General features: G+C 37.0%; 1 protein-coding gene across 1 annotated transcript in view; it reads right to left on the bottom strand.

Moving 5' to 3' along the window:
* igdcc4 (immunoglobulin superfamily, DCC subclass, member 4) overlaps window positions 1-21,717 on the bottom strand; it is an 85,404-nt gene that overhangs the window by 47,572 nt on the left and 16,115 nt on the right.

Here is a 21,717-nt window from a genome sequence, read left to right as displayed (position 1 = left end):
TCAGCATAGAGTTATCTGGAAAACACCATTTGCTTTACACTCAAAGGAACCTGGAGAACAGAGTTATTCACGTTGTCAGTCATGTCAAGCGTGAAGCAATAATTTTATAACGACTATGCTAATCAGCCATCCATAACACTGTCAGCGCCCTGTACTCTAACACACACACACACACACACACATATATACACAAAAACCACACGTTGAGCACACATTGGTCCTCTACATTTTCGTGCTGCAGTAAGCTCCCAATTAATTACGCTAATGGGAAATGGAATTATTCCCTAGATTAAAGTGGAAGCTGACCCTCCGGCATCCCTGGATGTGTGTGTGTGTGTGTGTGTGTGTGTGTGTGTGTGTGTGTGTGTGTGTGTGTGTGTGTGTGTTTGTGTGTGTGTGTGTGTGTGTGTGTGTGTGTGTGTGTGTGTGTGTGTGTGTGTGAGTGTGAGTGTGAGTGTGAGAGAGAGAGAGAGAGAGAGAGAGAGAGAGAGAGAGAGAGAGAGAGAGAGAGAGAGAGAGAGTGCAAGCTAGCAAGTAGAAGAAGCTCACACAGATAGCACACAAAAAGAGAAAGGAAACACAATATTACTTGTTGGATGGCTTAGAGCCAGAGTGCGCAGACAAATATGTGAGAGTGTGACTTCTGAGGCAGAAAGAACAGAGACACCGTAATAAGTTCAGAACAACCGGACCTGCAGGGTCCCCGAGTGCAATCGCCTACCTCTGTTTATAGGTGAAAATAAGGCCACTAAGTCTCTGGCTCCAAAAAGGCCAGCACCATTCCAAACAAGACCTTATTAGTACGTGAGAGAACAAATACGTGTGTCTGTGTGCAGATCTGAAAAATGAAATGCTGCCCACAATGAGCTGCCCTGCATCAAAGGCATGAGAGATATGTGGGCCATAATAACAGAAACACTGGCCTACTTTCACCACAGCCATTAACAGCTACACAGAGATTGCAGGATCGCTTCAATAGACAGTCACACCAGCTCACCTTTATCGCGCTTCAGTCCTCGTGCTGTCTTACTTCTGTTCAATCTGCAATTAAATCTAATTAAGGCAATTAATTGTGGCAATTTCTCGAAGAATATTGTTTGACCTCCTAAGGTTTCTGATTATCCTTGACATAATTAAAATAAGTAAATAATCCCTATACATTATTTACCTCCCAACTTCTCACACACACACAGAGTTTAGCAAGAAGCACATACAGAAAGAACAAATCCTTCTGAGCGCACGCTTGAACAGTGTCAGAAAACACATTAAAATGAACTACTGTCCATTTTGTGCCGCTCCCTCTCCTGTGCGCATGCAAAAGCACAGCAGCTTCCTGAGAGTCTGAGACCCTGCTGAGTTTGTGAAATGGCAATGTTTGTGGGGTGATTTCTCACCCCCATGGACCTCTGCTGCATGGACTCTCTTTGAGATCAATCAGTTGGGGAATCTCATGGCATGGCAGAGATCCAATCAGATCATCACTGTTACTCTGCCTTTGCAATTGAAGAGAGCGATTAAAAGAGATGGAAGATAGTAGAGACAGTATTTTCCACTGAGACACAAGTTATGTAGTAGCCCAAAGCATCTGACAAAGCAAAGGACCAAAAACATCAAACGGATCAAAATCTAGAAAGATCAAGCTGGTCGATCTGCACCACTTTGTTCTGCTGGTGAACAGCACCAAATCAGCACTAGTTACCATAAAAAGTCTGTAAAACTATGCTATAATCTATTCTAGTCTGATATATAAAAACGAATGAATATTTTTACACTATATTGTCAAAAGTCAAAATGCCTGCTTTTACATACACATGAACTGAACATGAATGACATCCCCTAATTAATCTGTAGGGTTTACTATGGAGTTGGTTTTGTTCTCAAGGTTTAGGAGTGTGTTTTTTTGACCATTCTTCTAGAAGCGCATTTGTGAGGTCAGGCACTGATGTTGGATGAGAGAACTTGGCTCGCATTCTCCGCTCTAATTCATCCCAAAGGTTGAATTGGGTTGAAGTCAGAACTCTGTGCAGGCCAGTCAAGTGCCTCCACACCAAACTTGCTCATCCATGTCTTTATGGACATAACTTTGTGCAACGGTGCGCAGTCATCTTGGAAAGTGTGGAGCATGAAAATGTCCAAAATGTCTTGGTGTGCTGAGTTCCTTTCATTGAAACCAAGGGGCCAAGCCCAACCCCCTGAAAAAACAACCCCACACCATAATCACCCCTCCACCAAACTTAACACTTTTGGCAACCACCAAACCCAGACTCGTCCACTGCCAGACAGAGAAGCGTGATTCGCCACTCCAGAGAACATGTCTCCAGAGAACACTATCTCCACTGGGTTTGGTGGTTGCTCCAAGTCCAGTGGCGACGTACTTCATACCACTGCATCTAATGCTTTGCATTGAACTTGGTGATGTAAGGCTTGGATGCAGCTGCTCAGCCATGACAACCCATTCCATGAAGATCTCTATGCATTATTTTTGAGCTAATCTAGAGCCCATGCAAAGTTTGGAGGTCTGTAGCTATTAACTCAGCATGTGCTGACCCTGACTCTTTGATTTTATGTGACCTACCACTCTGTGGCTGAGTTGCTGTTGTTCCCAGTTGTTTCCACTTTGTTATAATACCACTAAAAGTTGACCGTAGAATATTTAGTAGTGAGAAAATTTCACATTTGGACGTATTGCACAGGTGGCAACCTATCACGGTACCACGTTTGAATTCACTGAGCTCCTGAGAGTGACCCAATCTTTCACAAATGTTTGTAGAAGCAGTCTGCATGCCTAGGTGCTTGATTTTATACATCTGTGGCCATGGAAGAGATTAAACTGATAGTTCACCCAAAAATGAAAATGTGATGTTACTTACTTACCCCCAGGGCATCCAAGATGTAGGTGTGTTTTTTTTCTTCAGTAGAACACAAATGAAGCCACTATGAGAGTAAAAAACATATAACGTTAGACATACAAATCCATATTAAACACAGCGGCTCGTGGCGATACATTGATGTCATAACTAGACACGAAATGATCAGTTGGTGTGAGAAACCGAACAGTATTTATATAATTTTTACCTCAAATAACACAAACCAATCGTTTTGTCTTAACAAATGTATCACCACGAGCCACAGGGTTTAATATGGATTTGTATGTCTATGTGTTTTTTACTCTCATAGTGGCTCTCATAGAAATACACCCCGTTGACATGCATTATACAAGCAACAGTTGGAGTGAAACATCTTCATTTGTGTTGTACTGAAGAAACAAACACACCTACATCTTGGATAACCTTGGAGTAAGCAGATATACATTAATTTTTCATTTTTGGGTGAGCTATCACTTTAAAACCCCTAAATTAAATTATTTGGAGGGGTGTCCCAATACTTTTGGCAATATTATATATTTTAATTATACACACACACATTTTGTTTAAATAATACATGAGGAAAATTGTGGAATTTATATAAAATATTTGCTCAAGACTCAAGGCAAATATTTGAATGACTGCTGATCTTTTCTCGTAAGCACTTACGCATTTAGTTTCATAAATATGTGAAATATTAATGAAAGCTAAATATTTGAGATTTATATTTTAATAGTAAATTGTTTTATTTAATCAAAGCTGTGTTATTTTTCAAGGTGGTCAATGGAGTTGACTATGGTACCTAACCAGCCAAGCTGTGAGCCATTGTGTAATTCTGTCAAACTGATGTTAATATTCACATAATGGCCAAATATCATGCCTGCCTGATATCAACCTATCATAAAACCTCATATTTTCAGCAGCTCCGCCTATAGCCACACTAACAAACTAGAACCGGTAAATTAATGTTCTATAGTCATCCAGGCTCTGATAATTACAACAACATTTGCATTCAAGATCTCCCTGTGAACACCTGACCATATATACACAGTGCAAACTTCTCAGTTACACGACACCCAGCCGTATCTTTCACAATAGACACAAGCAAATTATCGCCTCTGCATGTGTTGCTGTGAAGCGGAGGCAGTGCTCAGGGGTAGTACAGGACATTTTGTCTGAACTGCGGTCCATGCAGTGAAACTATAGATTGCAATGCTAAAGGCATTAAACTCTCGAGATGTGACTCAACACATGTTTATGCAACGTACTGCTGCATCATCAGTGTGACATGCAGCAGAAAACTCTCAACATCCGACATCTACTGTACTGAGACAACTTACTTTCATACAGCTGATACTTTCCCCCAAAGAGGAACAGCTGAAGAATATAGGCCCTATAACGTTCAATCCCAGATATGGGGATCTCAGTGTGGCTCCATGTTCAAATTAATGAGGTTTTACCCATTTTCATTGGAAACCAAATGTGAGTCACTTTGCATACAGCTGATAGTTGTGTTTATATATAATACATAAATTGTAATGCATATAATATATACACAGTTCAATAAAAATATTACAGGAATGAAATATTTTTAGTCTAACAAAATGCTGGTTTATGAAACAGCGACGCAGTGAAGCATATCTTGTGACCTTTTGATGTCCTTGAAAGTAATTATTTGGACCGTTTTAGTTGAGCAAAGACCACTTCACCACCAAATGAATAACTGGCTCTTCAATACTTAGTCAAACAAACCTTTGCTATCAGTTCTACTATAACAAATCCCTGAATTATGTATGCATTTCAAAAGTGTTTCTATAAGCATATGCTCATCTTTATTATCATTCACACATATCAAAGAAAAGTGATTGAAAGTTTGATATGCTCTAATGGACCATTTGATTAAAATACAAACACAGACACAAACACAACATGATCATAATGACAGTCTAAAATGTTATTTTATAGCTCTGGCAGAGATCTCATACTGATATATGAGCCACAATTAATTTTAGTCACAAAACTAAGTTTGTACTTAAAAGAACTGTACAGTGTCATTCCATGTCCAATCAACTAAATTTTGGAAACATCCCCAGCTCAACTATCCCCTCTCGCTTCCCCCTGACTCGAGGTTGCCAGATAGACTGCAGGATCCAGCGGGACCGTTTGTAGCTGCTGCTGTGGAAACTAGAGCAGATCTGGCAACCCGGATGCCGAAACACTACTAACTTTGTGATTGGTAGATAGCTGGAGGGTGGAGCTTCAGGACAAAACACAACATGTCAACATCAACATCAGTTGGGAATAAGGGGAATAAAATTACTTTAGAAAATTATTTTATTTTCCCACAGATATTGGTAATTCTATGAGTTAAAAATGTTTATAAGCTATAAGTGACAATTAATAACCAGAATCTAAGAGGATATTAAGAGATATTTAATACTTTTTGAATTACAGGGAAGCAAACTAGGGGCAAAAAAGGGCACTTGTGATTTCCCCCATTTTTGAACTGTTGACATTTAATGCAACAAAGATTGCCAAGGTAAATAGATCTAACTAATAGACATACCGATCACTATGTAAAAATAAAATGATGCTGCCGTCTTTCTAAAGTCATGTAGAGCCTATAATTTGGCTCTAAATCCCAGGTGAAAAATGTAATTTCGATAAAAAAATAATGGGTTACTCAGTCAATAAACATCCATAACTTTGAATATTTTAGCTTTGCTCTTTATTCATGTATTTCTTTCACCAGAAAAAAGAGATCAAAATCACAATTTTTAGCTGGGGGACCTCTGGTTGTATGGAAGTAAAACTGTGCCACTGGATTTTGAATTCTAATTTTTAGCACTGAATTTTTTTACATCGAATTTTTAACACTGAATTTTATTTTGCATCTAAATCAGACTTTGAATTCTAAAAGCCATCGAATTTCTAGCTCTGTTTTTTTTTGACTATGACATTTTTTCAATGTTTTAAAAAAATTCAGTGTAAAAAGAAATTCAACGTCTCAAAAAATTCAGTGTAAAAAAATTCAACGTCTCAAAAGATTCAGTGTAAAATAATTCAACGTCTCAAAAAATTCAGTGTAAAATAATTCAACGTCTCAAAAAATTCAGTGTAAAAATATTCAGAGTCAACATCCGGGTAACCAAGGAGAAGCAATCGATCCCTGTATCAAATCATCCAACATCCAGCCAATCATTTACGCTCCATTGGTCATGTGATGCTGAAACAGGAAGGCGGGGAACAGGGCCGTTTCTAGCCTTTCTGGCACCCTAGGCGAGATTCATATGTTGCACCCCCCCCCCCCCCCCTTTTTTTTTTTTTTTTTTTTTACTTCAACTTATTAAGTAAATATGACTTCCTTATTTCATGGGCATATTGTACATGCATTAATCGAATAATGTAGCTAGGTTTATTATCTCTGAGATCACAGATGTTGGGGGGTTCGGGGGCATGCTCCCCCGAGAAAAAATTGATTTCTATGATCTACATATGTATATTTTAAGATGTTCTGAAGGCCAAAAAATTAGATAACAATAGCTTGAAAACCATGTCACTCGGCGCCGCTGCGGATTGAAGAACACAGTGACACAAAGACTAAAAGACGGGACGAAGCCGTAGCCGAAGCCTTGCGCCAGTTTCATGTTTTAAAGGTTAATCACATATTTTTTTAGGGGGGGCTGATGCATAAGTTCATAAAAAAGGGCCTAGTGACGCCCATGGTTATGACAGTATTAGCCTACTTGATCAATTTACACTAAACAGCTATCTCTGATGTAAAAAAAAAAATTATTCAAATTAACTGCTATAATGTTTGGCGTGTGGTCCGTCCAGTACTAATATTCAGTGTAATGTTTTGCTCAACATTATGATAGAGGGACCAGCTTAGTAGAGAACAAGTAACCAATAAGTAGGCTATACCTGTATATTTCGCTTTCTTTTTACGATACTGAGCCCCTGATGGCTTTGACCTTTTCATGATGATGAAACTAAAGCACGCTGTAACGAGTAGAAATATAGTGTGGCCCCTTTAAGAGTTGCGAGCGCTCCCTGCAAACGAAGTCTGCATTTTGTGAATGTGCGCACTGAGTCTTGAGCTCCCATGTGTGGGGATTATTTTCTGTTTTCTGTTGCTAACAGTTATTTTGTTTTATTAAGTAATGCTGTGGACGGAAAGGGAGTTTGTGATGAGAGTTCAGCGGGGAATAAAGTGCGATCTGTTTGATGTTAATCGCCTCCGTGTTTGCATCCACTACAGTTACATTAAGTGAGCTATCCGCATTTTTCACTCGGACACAAGCGTTACAATGCCACGGATGACGACGTTCCCTGCCGCCCTCTATGATCTCATTTCATTACAGCAGCTCCACTATCACCATGGCGACTTCACTCCAATAATCGCAACTAATCATAATGCCTTGAAATAGAAAAAGTACGAAATATTAATAATAAAATATATATGAAATAACTAAAAAATCTTGTTGGGGCGGGGGCTCATTGACGCCCCCCAGCTGTTGGCGCCCTAGGCGACCGCCTAGTTTGCCTATGCCTAGAAACGGCACTGGCGGGGAAGTTCACTTCAGGTGAGCTCCAGAGCTCAGCAGCATGGCTCAGAACACACACGATGGCGCTTCAGTGAATTTACTCATGACCAATGGAGCGTAAATGATTGGCTGGATGTTGGATGATTTGATACAGGGATCGATTGCTTCTCCTTGGTTACCCGGATGTTGACTCTGAATATTTTTACACTGAATTTTTTGAGACGTTGAATTATTTTACACTGAATTTTTTGAGACGTTGAATTATTTTACACTGAATCTTTTGAGACGTTGAATTTTTTTACACTGAATTTTTTGAGACGTTGAATTTCTTTTTACACTGAATTTTTTTAAAACATTGAAAAAATGTCATAGTCAAAAAAAAACAGAGCTAGAAATTCGATGGCTTTTAGAATTCAAAGTCTGATTTAGATGCAAAATAAAATTCAGTGTTAAAAATTCGATGTAAAAAAATTCAGTGCTAAAAATTAGAATTCAAAATCCAGTGGCACAGTTTTACTTCCATAGGTTGAGTTGACACAGAATGACCCTATAGCAGTTTAAGTCATGATCAAAAGAGAAAACACACACACAAACACTTCCTCTCTGATGATGGACTGCAGCAGCTCACACACACTTTGTAAATACTAAATCAGGCTTCAGTTCACACTCACATGGAGCAATCCTGGTTGGCACTCCTGCCAGCTATTGGCTGAGAACTAAGCACTGCACGAGGTGGACAAAGGTGGAGCTGTATGTGAACATGCATTTGTGCCAGCTGGATGTGTGACATATGCACCGCACAACCACTAATGAAGGCTGGGAGGACAGGGACAGATGGTCTGATTGATAGCCCAGTGCAACAAACCATTTAAATTCAGATGGCAACATGTCTGTGTGGGTGCATTTGTGTATTCTGGGTATAATGCCAGTTATTACTCAGCAGCATGGCACAATTAAAGAGGGAGAGAATACATGAAAACATGACCACAGAAACAACATACATGAAACATAACATTTTTATATTTTTCGAACATGGGTTATAAGTAACAGACATGAATTACCTTCACAGAAACACAGGTTAGTTTATTTCTCACTTGATGCATTACTGTTCTAATACGAATACTTCAAGTATTCCAGGATTTATCATATTGATTACAAATTGACAAGAGTTACCTTGATTATGTTTTTATATTATTATGTTAGTTATTTTATATTTTTGTACAGTTTTAAATTATTTATTATGTTAAGTTAATTCACACTGAGAATAGAACTCCATTGAACAAGAGAGACCCATCAATTCCTGGTTACAGATGAGATTGTTTTACAATTGACATAGAATAAGTAGTATATAAACGTAAACGTTCATTTTATTGAAAGAATAATTCTTTTTTCTTTTGTCACTTTGTCCTTTTTTACAAGCTGTAATACAAACAAAAGCTAAACAAAACCAGCTAAAGAAAATAATGTTATTTGATTTATATTTGTTTTAGACATCAAAATGACAGAAGATCCCAACTCAAATATCTCTCAAATGTGCTTTTCTCCACATTTACCACTTACCACCACATGTTACCTCCAACATTTTAACCTTTGGCATGGAGTGTAAGTCCATATTTGTAAGACAAGCTTATTTGCAATACCTAGTCACATATTTTGTCATATTTGTCCTTTTTGTTAATGAATCATTAGTTGCACAAATGAATGTAACCTCTCCTTTAAAAGAGTATGTCCATTATTTCCGTCCAGGACCTGACTGTTTGTTATTCATATTGACAGAATTAGGATAGCATATTTACTTTCAATATACGGATTGAGACAAACAAAAAAGTATTTCTCCATACAATGTAGCCTATTTATTATACTATTATTCCATAATCCATACAATGGAAGTCAGAGACCAATGATATTTTGGACAACACTAAGTTTCATTGTTTGGACAACAACAGGTGAAATTCATCGAAAAAAATATGTATTTATGTAAAATATGTAATATGTAAAAATATATTTGTTACAGAGTAGAAATCATGGTCAATCATATTTACTTCTCTTATCTACAGGAATGACACAAGGTTAATAAATGATTACATAACTAACCCTTTAAAATGTGTAAAGGGTAAATAGAAAAGCTGCAAAATGTGCCTGATTGCGTGTATGTTCAAAGAGACCTAAACCTAATGCCAATCAACATCATTCTAGTTAAATTCCTTAACTTCCTTCATACACAGCTTGGAAGAATAAATGGACATTTGTTGCAGGTTATGGGAATTGAGTAGGAGGATTGCAAACTCTCCATCTTTGAGGATACAGCAGCATATGGAAGTTACCATGGGATTGCAAGGTCAAAATACTGTGGCTCATCCAACTTTACTATAGTTCTCTCAGAAAGGAAACAGCAGAGTTTCAATGGTCATGCTGAAGCATAATATATATAAAAGACCATATCCACCTGCAAAGAGGTGATAACTATAGCTATACTAAGATGGAATCAGTCAACAAACATGGTGAGTCATGGCATCTTCTCCTGTTAATGTCACTTGCACTGCCTGCAACATGTTTAGTTAAGCCTCCTCTATCAGCGATGAGGGTTTCACATGTGATAAATACAGGGAAAGATTTCAGAATCAGAGACATGCATCCAAACTTTAAATGAAGGATAGCAAGGGCTCTAGATATTTGGATGCAACTAGCCTAGTGAGCCCTGTAAATTGTTCAGTTACGTTTGCAAAGCAAGTAAAATACACAAGTATGATGTCAGACATTAGAATATGCTCTAGCCCCATTCCTGTACGAGATATGTAGCAGACTGTCGTCACTCAATTGGTGGCTGTCTAAGTGATGAAGGGTTTATAGACAATTGAGGCATACTTGGCTGTTGAAAAGATATGGCCTTTATCGCTCCTGGGCTGGTTGCCATTGCTTACTATTCAACTCTTTTACAAAAAGACAAATTAACCAGAAATATAGCTTAAACTTTTGACAGCACAGCACAGAGATAATGACTTTATGAATTTCTTTACTTGCATGAATGGTACTTTTAGAGAGAAAATTATAACCATGCAACCATCTACTATAATTATTGCATCAGATGTCATGCTATAGAACCCCTGAGGAACAATTCCATTAATTTTTGTATAAACTTGTTAAATCATCAAAATTAACATCTTAAATTATTAATTCATCAAATGACATTAGGATACGTACCAAAAACTTTTATGCTGGCTGTTATTTAACATCTTGATCCTGATGTTAAAAACAACTTGATCCTAAAGAATTAGCTAATTACAGACCAATCTAGAATCTACCATTTCTGTCAAAAATACCAGAAAATGCAGGATCCTCACAATTGCACTCTTCCTTTTTTTAAGAAGAATTGGTTTCTGTGAGGATTTTCAGTAAGGATTTAGACCGTATCATAGCACTGAGACTGCTCTCACGAATTACTAATTATTTCCTCTTATCATCTGATCATGGTTGTATCTCTCTATTAATGTTATTAGATCTTAGTGCTGCATTGATACGATCAACCACACGTTACATTCTTTTGAATAGACTCGAAAATTACGTTGACATTAGTGGAATTGCATTGGCATGGTTCAAATCATACCTAAGTGACTGTTACCAATTTGTAGCAGTAAATGAAGAGGTGTCATCATATCGATCACAGTACCACAAGGCTCTGTACTAGAACTATTGCTTTTCACCCTGTACATGCAACCCCCTGGGAGATATCATATACATTTATATGTAGCTCCTTATTAAAGATTGCATACATTTTAAAATCTTGCTAATTACTTACAAAGCACTAAATGGTTTAGCTCCCCAGTACTTAAGTGATATAACGCATTATAGTCCTTCATGTCTATTGTGATCTCAAAATTCTGGCCAGTTGATAATGCCTAAAATATCTAAATCAACCACAGGCAGTAAATACTTTTCCTATTTAGCACCTAAACTTTAGAACAGTCTTCTTAGCCATGCTCGTGAAGCAAACACATTCTGTCTGTTTAAAACTAGACTAAAAACACATCTCTTTCACCTGCTGTACACATTGTCAATTTCTATCATTAAAAATTGTTAAATGATTGTTAGGCTGCATAAATTAGGTCAACTAGAACCGGGAACACTTCCTATAAATCCTGATGTACTTCTTACATTGTAAGAAGAATGGCATCTACACTAATATCAGTCTGTCTGTCTTATCTTGAGGTTACCATAGTCAGCCAGATCCAGTCCATATCAGTTTTAGATGGTAAACCTGCACTTAGACACAACCAAAAGCAGCCCTGAATGTCAGCAGAGACTCAGGGTGCTGCGATTAGGATTTTTTGGAGCCGATCGCCTATCAATCAATCGGAGCACCTATAGCAGAGACTGTATATACTAACTAGACAATCCCCTGTGGAGGCATCGTCAACATGACAGCCATTGGCACAGATCCTAAGCAAAGACCACAAGAACCAGACAAGTCCTCCACACAGACCATATAACCAGCTTCGGGTCTATTCTGGCATGATGAATCTGATGTTCAAGCAAAAGGAATGGGGTGAATATTTGAATGCTACAGATCCCGATCTGAATACTTGTGATGCAGTCTGAATCATGATGACACTGTGTTCGACTGAGCCTGGTTTCTCTAAATGTATTTTTTCTCCATTTGTTTACCTGATGGAGTTAAGGTTCCTGGCCATTGTTGCCTCTGGCTAACTTGGGGACACTCAATATCGAACAATATTTTTTATCTGACTGTACTGACGCTGTAGAATGAGAACTGAACTGAGCAGGCCGATGACATCCTTTTTTGCAGAACTGCTTTATAGATTAAATTAATTAATTTAGCAAGTGATGACCTTTACAATTAAACTAAATCAACAATGGATTGACTTCAGATGAACAACAGCTGAAATGCATCATTATCATTTGAAACAGAAATCTGTATATAAAGTGCTATATAAATAAAGACTAGATCAAAAAAAATGTTTCAGTAATGTTTCAAATATGGTATTTAAGAGGGCATTTCAGTGCAGTGTTTGACCTTAAAGTGGACTTATTATGCCCCTTTTTACAATATATCATTAGTTCTGGCAGGTCACATTAGTCAAGCTCACATCAGCTGACCGTCTATCACAGCATACATATATAATATAAACTCCTTCAGAATCAGCAGCTATCATGCTTCTCTGGAGCTAATTACACTGTAAAAATATTATTGGTTTAACTTAAAAAAGTAAGTTACCTGGTTATTAAAATTGAATGTATTGAAATAAAAAATTGAGTTGATAAAATGAAGGAAATTGGTTTAATAAATATAAACTCAAAATATTATTGTATCTGAACCACATACAAAATGTGATAAATCATGACAATAGCACTATTTGGCATGTTTCACTGTGTCTTCACAAATAAAACACACGCAATTACCCAATATGCTTACAAAATCTTTTAATAATATTTGAAAAAAGGTTGCTGATTCTCAAAAAATGTTCATTGTATTAACTCAAATTTTTAAAGGCAACCAAGTAACTTATTATTATTTTATTTTTTTACAGGTGTACCCTCCTCCATCCCCTTTCGTCAGTCAGGATTTGGCATTCTGATTCCCCCTGAATCAAACTAAATTCCTGAATTAGGTTGTACATTTTAATATTGAAATTAATGCTATCTGCAATACATCGTTGTTTCTGTTCTGGTTACCCTAGGGGGGTTTATCACTGCTTATCCACGACAGGCTGCATGAATGTGTAGGGTTTTTTTGCCCAGAACAGAACCATAGCGCCAATCTAAAATATGCTAATTGTCTATCATCTTTATTGGAAAAAACATGCTGTTTTCGTGCATATATCTTTAAATGCAAATTAACTGCGTTACAATTCATGCCTTGGATACTAGATATTATCTGTATGTTTTAAAGCCATATCAGTCTAAATTTCTGATATATGGTTTTCTAAACACACATATCCGAAGCACAGTGTGTCAGTAATTGTGGGCGTGGCCTCAGGATGTGTGACATCACATTGCATCAAAACTGCAAATGGCTTATTTTGAAATGTTGCTTTTTATATATTGGGTTTACAAATGGAGTGGGATGATTTTATAGTTATATGGCTGCTGTGTGGACACTGCTGAGACATTCATGTTCAAAAACAATGTAAAAGTGATTATTTTGACCTATATTGCATAATAGGTCCCCTTTAAAATGACAAACACAATATTTGGTACATGAAACAAAACAATGGTGACAACTAACTGATATTTAAGAAGCAGCACATCCTTATACCACAGAACAAGTTATCAAAATTAACAACAAATGTAAAAAATGCAAATGCATGCAAATGCACTGTAGGTATTTTAATATTAATTAGGCGGAGTGGAATAAAGAAAGTGATCAGCAGGATTGATATTCAAAACATTAAGCACGCTGCTTTGTTTACTGTTTGTGTATCTGCAGCATGCAGAGTCGGTTTCCCTTTTTAAATGACGAATATAGACAAATATATCTGCAGAAATAGATGAGCAGGCGCAGAACGTGCATGCTAGTTGACAGTCGGCTGTAGCTCTCTTGGTGCGTTCAAGAGCAGCTTTTTTCTCCCCTAGATGCAGGCAACGCAAGGCAACAACCCTTTCACAAGTCTTCACACTTTCATCAGCACTTTCTGTAGTGTCGGTTTGGATGTCCCTACCATTCGAATTAACAGAAAGCTGCATAAGATGCATGATTTGTTTATGAATATAGTATGTTGTGAGACCAACATACCAAGTAGTCAACCAAACAACTACATTAATATACCAATATTTGGTTATTTTTTCGTCATTGTTCATTTGGTCAAAGAATCATATTTTACTGTGTCCGTAAGCCAGTATAAAGAGAATGAGAGGCAAAGCACAGTTTTGTTAACCCATTGCTAACAACAAATGTATGTGTCAGATAAGGAGGAACCAGACTTATTTCATAATGTAAACAGAGCATTGATGACACTTGAAGGACATCCCATTCTTAGAGGAGACAATGGATGAAATCCAACACAGACTTTAATGTTTAAGGAAGACAACAGACTGTCTGGGTTAGGAGAAATAGAGTTTACAATCTTTTCAAACTGTCAAAAGATCTTTTCAAACCACTGCCTAAAGATATATGTTTTTATATTAAAGGAAGTATAAGATTGAGGCCAAAACTGGTACTGCAATCACTATCCCCTCTCCCCCTACCCCCTGACTCAAGGTTGCCAGATAGGCTGCAGGATCCAGCGGGAACATATGTAGCGGCAGCATAGACTGCAAAAAAATATGGACGTAGTGTCCGTGGAAAGTAGAGACAAGCTGGACATTGCCATCTTAGCAGCGCGTCACTCCCAGATAACAGAAAATGGGCAAAGAGGCGAGGATGTGGGCAGAGCTTAGGTGATGCAATGACTATAGACGGCGGATAAATGGCTACCCACCTGTCACTCAAAGTAACCACGCCCTTAATTATGCAGAACTTTAAGGTTTTATATAATGTAAAGAATGAGTTATAATTTTTTTTTACCCCCATCAGAGTTGTCATGAAGGGCAAAAATAGCCGTATAGATCAAAACCACAATTTGTACCAGGTTGTAAACATGTTTTTTTTTTATGCTGTAAAGTTTTAACATAGGGCTCAATGAGATTCTGCTTCATTCTGGAGCCTGTTTAGGAATTGCAGTTTACATTACTTCCGTATTGGCTTCTAGAGAGATTGCGGGAGGTTGCCACTTGAGCTGCGGCTGTGGAAACTAGAGCAGATCTGGCAACCCGGATACTGAAACACTAATAACTTTGTGATTGGTAGATAGCTGGAGGGTGGAGCTTCAGGCCAAAACACAACATGTCAACATCAACATCAGTTGAGGGCTGCAACCACAACTTCTAAATGACAATATCCTGGCCGGACTACTGTTGTCAGTGATATAAATATTTGAAATTAACATTATTTCTTAATGTCTAGTGACATATCAGGGCCATTTTATGATTTATTGAAATAAATTTCTTACATACGGTTCCTTAAACACATAAATCAGAAATCAGCAAAAGTTTAGGGTGTCAAATAGTACCAAGAGGAAATGTATTGATTATGCCAGCAAAAAAACTGAAGAAAACGTTGATGAGAAAGAAAAACATTTGGAAAACAGTTTTGTTTATTAGAAGGACATACTACATCATTTTAATTATTTAGCAAATCTAAAAATGAATAACAATTTTTTCCATATTGTAAATTTTAATATTGTGATGCCTACATACACTTGATACATTAAGAAATTATTTTAGTTTAGTGTTGTATTTGAGTTTTTTTTTTCTTTTAGCATTTTAACATCATTATAGACCATAATTATACTTACAGACTATCGTGCATCTCAAATTTAGGAAGTGACTGCAGTGGATTGCAATGGCTTTATTGATATATTTGTCTAGTAAGCAACCAAATGGGGAACAAGGTGTCTGGCAGGAAGGAGTGGGTTTGACACGTCGCTCATAGCACTTGATTACTGAGGTCAGTGCTCTTGAAGCATGTGAGGAATACTGACAGACCGGAAGAGACACTGAAGATGGTAGTACCCTCAGGACCCAGAAATGAATGTGTTACAAAGATTTATGAAATGTAATGCACATTTAGAACACTATTTGTGCTTTATTACCTTGCCATTCAATTATAGAAAACAGGTTAATGCTACATGTTAAAATCTTGTGAGTGTTTCAATTACAACAGATGATGGATCTCTCATTACATTTCTCTTTTGGAAAGTCATAGCAACACTGATCAAATGAAAATGAAAAAACAACAACAATTGTTTCTGTTCACCACTATGGAAGTTTATTCAATAGGACAACTTCCACAGAACCCCAGAAATCAGAAAAGCATCCATTGACAGTTCAAACAAGAGCCTCAAGTAGAGCTGTGTAAAAATGATCGATTTCTTCTTGATTTTTAATTGATTCTCATTTTATGATCCAATATTGATTCTCAAATCTCACGAATCAGTCTTGTCTGTTTTCAGTTTATGAATGAAAAGAACTTTGTAGTACGCCTCCCATCAAATAAATAACAAAAAAGCTTTGTGCCTTTTGATATGATGCAAAGTCTCAGATTTCCAATGCTGTCCATTTTATAAACAAGATTTGGTGCTCTTGTGGCATGACATATTGCTGTTCCATCTGAACTCAAGCAAAGCAGCAGGACGAGAACTGATCACTTTACTAGTTACAATACAAAATAAACATTATGAACATCAGAAAGTATGCTGAAAGATACTGAAATCCATATTATAAATCATTTAATTGTTCAATCTGTGTTTCAACTGGAAAGCCGTTTAAATAAGGCTTGTAAACAATGTCATACTGTTACAATACCTAAAAAATCCATTAAATTGCCATTAACTAGTAGGCAGCTAGAAAAATAAAATGTGTCAATACCCAGCCCTAAGTAATTTGACTTAAATGTAACTTCATCAACATCAGGAGAGGTTTATTGACAAAACCAACCATAAACTGCAACTGAATCTATCTAGATGCACATCCTATCAGCAGCAGAGCCTTAGGATTTAGTATTCTGATCTCTTACCAAACTAATGTGGTGTCCCGGTTTCTAGACCAAATGAAGGAAAGCCTCTCAGGAACATCACAGAAGAGATTACAATACACCAACAAATAACCACAGAGCTCTAGGGAGATGTGCAAACAATTACAGGACTCCAAGCAAATCTCACTGCGTTCAAGATGAGGATGATGATAAGGACTTTTAAATTGCTTGTTGAGCAAGTCCTGATGAGCTGAATGTGCTTATGTTATTCAAGAGGTCACGGCTTCCCAAGTTGACAGCCAATTCTCACAGCCTAACAGTGCGTTAAACGGGGCTTCAAGAGCAGTTGTGCAAGAGTGCAGTCCCATTCAGTGCTGCGCGGAAACAGCTCGACTTAAATGAATAATTCATGTCTCAAGCATCAAATCACTTGCAACATTTTTATGTACAAAACAAGTGAAACTTTTTCTCTTTTCTTTTATTGGCTGTGGCAGTTCTAGCATCCATGGCCAAAACAAGTTCCATTGGAATGGACACGCTAAGTCCCCGGACCATGAACGGAGAATGACTCACTCGCTAGACTTTGCACATCCTGCAGCTGTGCCACTGCCATGTGAACCGTTGCAACTGGCCTCAAAATGCAGTACACCATGATGTCCACAGTTACCACTCATACAGATCTATCATTCAAAGCTTTAGGCTCAGAAATATTTTTTTTATATTTTTTTATATAGTTTTTTATTTGAGAAATTAAGACTTTTATTCAGCATTAAATTGACCAAAAGTGACATTAAAGACATGTATAGTGTTGCAATATATTTTTTATTTCAAATGTTTTTCTTTTTAACTTTTTATCAATCAAAGAAAATGTGGCTTCTTGACCACCAAATATAGAATGAGGCATTACATAACATTGGAGACTGAAGTCTGAATGCAGCTTTGCCATCAAGAATAAATGAAAACTGTAAAAATAAAACTGTAAAAAAATAAAAAAATAAAACTAAAAATATTTCACAATATCACTGTTTTATTGTATTTATGATCAAATAAATGCAATTGATGAGCATAAGCTTCTTTCAAAAACATTAAAAAATCTTACTGACCACAAAAAGTACACACAAACACATTAATGTTAGTTTTTGAAGCAAAACAACTAATTATTGCTTTAGTCTGTCTGAAATAGAACCTTTAAAGTGCAAGTAAACACTTAGTCTTTCTGGAAAAATACTAAATGGCAAAGTGAAAAATGAGATCCACATCTGTACTCAATAGCAGAAGCATTTCCATTGTCACAGGCGCTATCTATATGATAAGAGGTTACAGTCAGGGCAGTTACGGAAGCTTCAGCTCTACCTCTTTATCTGTAAACCACAACACACACACACACACACACACACACACACACACACACACACACACACACACACACACACACACACACACACACACACACACACACACACACACACACACACACACACACACACACACACGTCTGGTTCACTATATTTGTGGGGACTCTCCAGAGACGTAATGGTTTTTATACCATACAAACTGTACATTCTATCCCCCTACACTGCCTCTGCCCCTAAACCTACCCATCACAGGAAACATTCTGCATTTTTACTTTCTCAAAAAACATAATTTAGTATGTTTTTAAAGCTATGTGAAATACCCATGCAGTTAAACAAATCTGTGTCCTCATAAACCACATAAACAGGCTCACACACACAAAAGTTCTAACATGATATGTATTGATATTATCTATCTCTGCATATACGATTTTGGGAATTCTGCTTAGGGGAACTCAGTGCAGCTAGATCAAAAGCAAAGGAGCAGCGCATGAGACAGGTACAACTGGGAATAGTATGAGATATATTAACTAAAAGAAAAGGAACAACTGACAACTGAGTCTCATTGAAAAGTAACAAGTCGCAGCAGATGCACTAAGAACATGGACATTTACACATATGGCATGTTATCTAAATGACTTACATTGCAATGTATTCAAGAATATTTATCGGTTCATGACATGAATACCTTGGGAACTGAACCCTTGACATTGGCTTTGCTACACTGCATTGGTGACATCTTCCACACTGCATGAGCCACAGGAATGCTATACAAATGTGAAACACTATGTCATTTGAATATACAAACATTTTTACAAGAAAAATGTAATCGGCAAACAAATGACAGACCTAGATCTAGCAAGGTCATTTTTAATGAATATTAAGAGTAGTTTCCTCTCACAGTCCACACAAGTAGCTCACAGGTATACAGTAGTCCACCACATAAGCATGTAAAATGTCAAAATACTTTGAATATTAGTCTCCGTTTTGTATATTTTATCATTTAAGACTAAGCAACCTTTTTGTTTACTTGTGGTTTTCTTGAATTGTGCTTGTAATATCACCCTCTCACAGAAAATGACAATTGGTTTGCACTGCAAAAAATGCTTTTCTTACTTAGTGTTTTTGTCTTTGTTTCTTTGTTTCTAGTCAAAATTTCTAAAAAATTATTACATTAAGAAACATTTACTAGACAAGTAAAATTATTGTCTTGTTTTTGAGAAAAAATAACTCAAAATGAAGAGATTTTTTTTCTTTTCTTACCCCAGTGGGGTAAGTAAAATAATCTTGTTTTAAGATTATTTAGTTTACCCCACTGGCAGATTATTTTGCTTATTTTAAGCAAAAACTCTCTTCATTTAGAGATATTTTCCCCCCAAAACAAGACAACTACTTTTGCTAGTCTAGTAAATACTTCTTGTTCTAAGCATTTTTAGATGTTTGGACTAGAAACAAGACAAAATACTAAGTAAGAAAGGCATTTTTTGCAGTGTGATAATTTGTAAGTATTATAAAGTTATCTAATGGATATGGCATTCATTCACAAATTTTAGGTGTGACTTAAGTGTCCAAATACATTTTGCGACCACATAGTGTACAGAATTAAAGATTTTTATTCTTTGTAGACCTTGCAAATGCTTTGGCAATACACTAGACCGTTTCATATCAATAAAGCATTTTTGAGGTTGGCTTGAAATGTCTGCTTTCCTGTTGTGTGCTTACTACTGCTTATCCTCAAAATAATAGTACTGTCTTTTTATAGACTTCCCAGTCCACAACACTATAATAGTGGGGTTTCCAGATGGCACAGTCTGGCAGAGGTCTGGTTAAAGACCACATTGATCCACACATACCAGTCAATACTAAAAGCAGGAATTTAAATAGCTCAGTTGGAGTCTTTGACGCATTTACAGTTACTCTTTCTCCCCTGTGAATTTATTTTTATTTTGACAAGGCAATTACTGCAGTCTTTTGACAACTTTTTAAAAAGGAAATTCAGAAAAAACAAAGACACTAAGACAGACAGCTATTTGCCAAGCTGAAAAACATAAAATCATGTACCGAAAGCCAAACACCTGGTGAACCGGCAAGGTTATAAACCTTTTATGAATCTGCTCTTGTTAATTATCTTCACAGCCTCTTTGTGTGTAGAGAATTCTATAACAGTCAGTATCTGACATGTTTAATACGTCTTCTTTGAAGAAAGAAAAATACACCCTTGCAAATGTGGGAGCCTGCATCCACAATCTGAATCGTCCTTAGTGATAAATGGCTCCCCTTTCTAAGGCATGCCTCCCCACCCCACTATGAGCCCTCCTGTGTGGTCATGTGACCAAGTGGACAGCAGCTCGGAATGGAAGGAATGCGATCGTATGACTGTTTACCCAACCAGCGTCATGAGGAATAGACCCCGCTTCACACACCCGCACCGACGCATGCCACTGTACATTTTCTCAAGCGATTATTCATTAAACACACAACAGAATGAATTCAAAATAGTATTTAACATATTTATAATATAACCTTACTGACACATTTTGTTATTTATCTCGTAGCCTGAGAATGATGGCTGATGATGACATACCTGCATTTTATAATATCATCATATCTTTCTCAAGATTCATTCAGAGAACTAATGTCCACCCATTGAATTACTGCTTCTCTTCTTCAGCAAATGCAATAGAGTAAAAAACCAAATGGATCATGACTTCTTTTCAATAGCTGCAAACACCAACGTTTACAGACTGGATAAACATTGTGAATCGCTGTAAATCCCAGTACGCATGGCCTTGAAGTTAGTGTGTGTGTGTGTAAACTTATGCAACAAAAACAGATACTGGCACGTATGGACAGTTATATATTAGGATACAAAAGGGTTGGTCTAAGTTTAAAGAGCTCTATGCATAAGCTGCAGACACTCAAATGGGAGATGGTGAGTGCTGAAAAACGCACTGTGGATGTTGATCACTGTGAGGAAATTTCTGGCTATGCTTAACAGCATGCTTTCCAATAAAACCAAGGGAACTGAATCAAATGTGATTACGAACAGTAGAAACCATTAATAAAAGTTCAACTTTATATTAAAATTATTCTACAGGCTGTTGGCTAAGAGGCCCTTGGCAGGACTTGAATGTTCTTGGCAGTTTGTATGTAAGCAAACAAGTCAATTATCAACTATAGAGGAGGGGATGCAGAGATGCATTGAAGTTTGACTATACAGTGTGGACTTGAAGAAATAAATAAATAAATAACATGCTTTCACAATAACTGTACTGGTTCTCTCACTTGCTAGTATGGGAGCACTTTGAAGGGATAGTTCAAATATGAAATATGAAAATTCTGTTGCTATCATTTATTTATTCTCACGTCGTTTCAAATCGGTATAATGATCTTTCTTCTGTGATAAAGAAGATATGTCTGGTTCA

The sequence above is a fragment of the Pseudorasbora parva genome, chromosome 1 (assembly GCF_024679245.1).
Source record: "Pseudorasbora parva isolate DD20220531a chromosome 1, ASM2467924v1, whole genome shotgun sequence".
Classification (NCBI taxonomy): Eukaryota; Metazoa; Chordata; class Actinopteri; order Cypriniformes; family Gobionidae; genus Pseudorasbora; species Pseudorasbora parva.
This window is presented reverse-complemented; position numbering and strand designations above follow the sequence as displayed.